The 4,446-nt window shown below is 51.5% G+C and overlaps 1 long non-coding RNA gene across 1 annotated transcript; it reads left to right on the top strand.

Annotated features, from left to right (window-relative positions):
- Positions 1 to 1,793: 1,793 nt before the first annotated feature.
- Positions 1,794 to 3,661, top strand: LOC119097971 (uncharacterized). The gene is made up of 3 exons (XR_005094219.1): positions 1,794 to 1,962; positions 2,925 to 3,178; positions 3,560 to 3,661. It is a non-coding gene; the product is annotated as an uncharacterized LOC119097971 (long non-coding RNA).
- The last annotated feature ends 785 nt before the right edge of the window (positions 3,662 to 4,446 follow it).

Here is a 4,446-nt window from a genome sequence, read left to right as displayed (position 1 = left end):
CGGATCGAGTGCAAACTTGCCGGCCATCTCCTCCGGCGCCTCTGCTTGGTCCACCGTGTCAAAGTCCCATGTGCGCACCCAGCCATCACTGCCTGCACAGTGGCGTGACGTCATAACGTGAAACGTGACGTCATGATGCGAAACAATCCCGACGGCATTGGCGGTGGACACGTTGGCTATGGTGGTGCTCGGTGGTGGGCAAAATGTGGTGCACTTCGGAGTTGCGGATCTGCAGTTACCGGGGCCTACGAAAATGCCTCTCAGTCTCGGTCCCGGTCTCCACCTCCGTCTTCGTCTTTGGCTCTGCCCCCGTCTCTATCTCTGTCTCCGTCAGAGGCAGAGACTGTTGTATCAGCGTCCACGCTGAGCAGTGGTTGTTGTGAACCCTGATCCCATAATTTGATCGTGAAATTCCGGGTCAACGGCAGAGTTTTGCGACACAAGCTTAGCGTTCCCGAATTCTCCGTACGGTTCGTTCTCTCTGACGTCACCTAGCCTTCAGTGTGGCCGCTGTCATTAGCCGCAGGCCACATCAGAACCACCCAACCACTTGCGGGTAAATCGGGAGGCGGGCGCTTTAACCAACTGAGCTATCGGGAAGATGCCTGAATGAATCGCACAAGTGTGATTTGGGTGGGCCTCAACACTATCTGCCGAGTTTGATTTAGATGCACCGACAAGGCATGATCAAAGGCTTTATATTGGATGGCACCGTATACACATGATTGCGATCAAGAGCCACGCATTTCATTCAATAATAGATCACCCACAGTATATTATGTGACACCACGTTACTCATACGGATTGGAGGGGCAGATGTCATACAACACGCGGCTTCGCAACGTATGCATTGATTTATGTCATTTAATCCCGGCGCCATTACGCAGCCAAACGCAGCAACACACAGGCCTTGGCCGATGCGCAAAAATGTAGCCACTTTTATTCAGTTTTTGAAAAGAGACACCTGTTTCCATCCAGTTTAAGTTCGAGTATTAGGTGGTTTAGCACCTAATGCAACGGTGCTTTAGGTACTTTAACACCTAATGCAAAGCAACGCAAATGGGCTTGACCTGAACCTACCTAGTGTTATCAATTCTCCTTCTTCAAGGTAAAACTTGTGGATGGTTCCGTTATGACAAGGCTTGTTGTCTCTCCTCGTTATCTCCACCTTGATCAAGGCATCGTCCCAAACGAGAATGTTGCCCCATTCACAACCAGACACCACCTGAAAGAATTAGTTTCATGTCAGCGACAGAGGTCAACAGCTGATTCCCTCTCGCCAAAAGGCGTTGCTTCAGAGCCGTGTTGTTATAAGACAAGACGGGGACGTAAGGCAAGGCAAGAGACCATACGCAAGCAAAATACAAAGGCAAGCTGGATCCATTCCACTATGCCAGCGCGTCACGTGGTCTCGCAACGGACAGCTTATTGGGTTCGCGAGACTGCCGTTCAATTCATAGCTCGCGTTCGATGGCAACGCAAACCCAAAGGTGCGTTTGATGTACATTTAGCAAGAAGAACATGCATCCTAGTTTTCCTTATAAAAATGAGCCCCTTGCCAGAGAATCTACCCGTTATGATGCCGGAACTATAGCTATACCGTGAGCGTGCATCAAGAAAGCAAGGCCGCATTTGTCCGTCAACAGAACACCGCGGCGTCCTGATCGCGCGTCCCCCCCCCCCGCGGCCACAGCCATCCGGAGGGGACGGCACCAGGCTGACGCAACACTTTCCGCCCCACCCCGGCACCGACTGTGATTGGTCGCCTACCGCCGCAAGGCAAATGGCGCCCAGCTGCCGAGCCCCTGGGCACGGACAGACGGGCCCACACTGGTCAACAAGCGGCTGGCGGCCTCATAGACCTGCAGCACATTGCTAGTAGTTGTGACGCGCTGTGGCTGCGGCTGACGATAGTCAAAATCGCCGTTTGTTTTGTTCAATCACAGCAATTTTAGCCTGAAGGTGAGTGGTCTTCTAAATGAGCCAGGAACGGAACTGGAAAGAACGTAACCATGAACGTAAAAGGTAGCAATTATCTCGATTATTCGACGACAGCCAAACTGAAGCCTGCATAGTGCGCTGTGCAATTATTTGGCTCTGTGTGCCGAAATGTTGAAGCGGAGCCAGTTTTAAAAGATGCCCTATCGGGCCTTGCGTGTCCTCGTGAAGATAGCGCGAGCGAGCATCTAACCGGCAACTGTCGTGAACTTCATGGTTGAGTTGGGAAGGCAAACATATCTCAATATTTAAGGAAATCATGTTTTCTTCATCATTCACGTTGCATCCAGCTGAAAAATCAATGTTTTATCCTTCGCATCGTGATCTACATGCTGTACTTTTGCGCCTAGCGAATTTCATTACACAGTGCGCATGCGCCGAGGACTTACCAATGGATGTGACAAAAACAGCTTGTAGCATATAAGTTTCCCCCCTGCTGACACCGCTTCTTGTGCTTGACCCTCTTAACACTGTTCCCTGTGTTGGCCTTTGATGGCACTAGTCCCTGTGTTGGCCCTTGTTGGCACCGCCCCCTGCGTTGGTCCTTGCTGGCATTGCTTTGTTGGCTTCCTGTTTGTCCCTGATGGCACTGCTCCCTGAGCTGGTTCCTACTGGCACCGCCCCCTGTGTTGGTCCCTGCTGGGACTATTCCGTGTGTTGGTCCCTGCTGGCGCTGTTCGCTGTGTTGGTCCCCGCTGACACCACTTGATACGCTCGCTTCTGGAATTCCATTTGTCCGTGCTGACACTCCTTCCTGGGTCCGTCCCCGACGATACAATTTTCTGTGTGCACCCACTATGACAGCCGAGCCTGCGTCATAACCACCGCTCATTGTTCTGAGCTAAGCGAATACAGCACAATAGGTACAAACACGCTCCGCTCCTCTCTCGCAGCCCCACGCCTGACACCGCTGTGTTCTCGGGCAGACATGTCGACTGTGCGCCTGTTCAGCGCGGCGACCCTCCGGCGCCATTACGCCCTGCTGCCTCTGGTCGGCATGCTGGCCGCGGCCGTGACCGGTGCCGTGGCCTTCTCCGTGCGGACGGCGGTCAGGGCGCCGGAGGCGGCGTACCGCAGGTCCGACGCTGCGCCATGGGAGAGCTACCGCCATCGGAGCTACAAACTATACAACCCCAGCGGCCTGCGTCGTGACCAGTGCCCGGCGCCAAGGTTTTGAAAGGTACGGCCACCGTCACTCATCTGTGGGTGTTGTGGAGGTGTGGAACTATGTGCAACCTAGGTCATGTTCGGCTGTTTTGGTGTCATCATGTCGCTACTTAAGTCAAATTCCCAGATCTCTGAACATCCTATTGGCAGTTTTACAGTGCGCTTTTCATACCTTTTTCTTTAGCATACTTGTATTTATAAACACAGGCACATACACGCACGTCTTAATCAAAAATCGTGTCACTGAGAAGTCCACGGGAACTTAACTGTCCGGACCTTCAAATCAACACCCAGACGCCAGCAGCATGCTGTACTATCGGCCATCAACAGGCGGCACGTTTTCTGAAGCGCGCATTCGCGCAGCTCTAACGGCGCTCGTCTTCTTCGTTCGCAGCTCACGTGCGGCGCCGTCGCCGCGTGGTGGTCGCCGAGGGCGACCAGCGTCTCGGCGGGAATCGACGCCGGCGTGATTGTCTTCGCCCATCGTCCGTTGCGATTGTCCAGGACCCCAGTTGTCCGACGTGACTTGCTCAGACCATTTCATTGTCACAAACGAATTGTCTGCGCATAGGCATTGCATTGTGTTTGGTTAACGTTGCGTTCCATTGCGTTTGGTAAAGCACAAAGCCCAGACTGTGGATCACTGTATGTATCGTGTGAAATTAGTTGCCGACAGATGTCAAATTTGCAGAAATGTGTAGAATGGTTCGGGAATTCAATTGCTTTGTAAAACTGTATTGTAAATTGTATTGTGTGACGTTGCACTGCATGGTAGATTTGCCTTGTTTTGTATCTTTGTTCTAGTATTCATGTAATGCTTTATTTGATTTTAAAAATAAAGCTCAAAAGCACCGTATGAGTTCCTAGTGGGGTTAAGCAGCACACAGACTCGGTAGTAAACATTTTCAAATGTGCATTTGTGTGGGTGCCATATCCTAGACAAGAGCTACAGTTCAGAACAGTTGTAAGGAGCCCATGCAGCTAGCTGGCTCACATTCGCAAAGACATGGTCTTTGCAAAATGCCTCAAAACACGCTGAATGTTTGCATGGAAATATTCATTGAAAGCACTGCTAGTGGACGTGTTACCTCGGGTCATACAGCTTTTCAGCATGTGCGCAATTTGCATCCACACAAAGGTGGACGTGGGAGGGAGGGTGTACTGCGACATCACGTTACTTCGTGCACTGTTATGTGCCTGATAATTCCCTTCTTCTAAAATTGTACGCGTGGTTGTTGACAATGGGATGAAAACCATTACTGGACAGGTTATACCGACCTG

This window comes from Pollicipes pollicipes, unplaced genomic scaffold (genome assembly GCF_011947565.3).
Source record: "Pollicipes pollicipes isolate AB1234 unplaced genomic scaffold, Ppol_2.1 Scaffold_2555;HRSCAF=2994_pilon_pilon_pilon, whole genome shotgun sequence".
NCBI classification, from domain to species: domain Eukaryota; kingdom Metazoa; phylum Arthropoda; class Thecostraca; order Pollicipedomorpha; family Pollicipedidae; genus Pollicipes; species Pollicipes pollicipes.
Note: the sequence above shows the minus strand (reverse complement) of the source record. Positions and strands in the feature narration are given on the sequence as shown.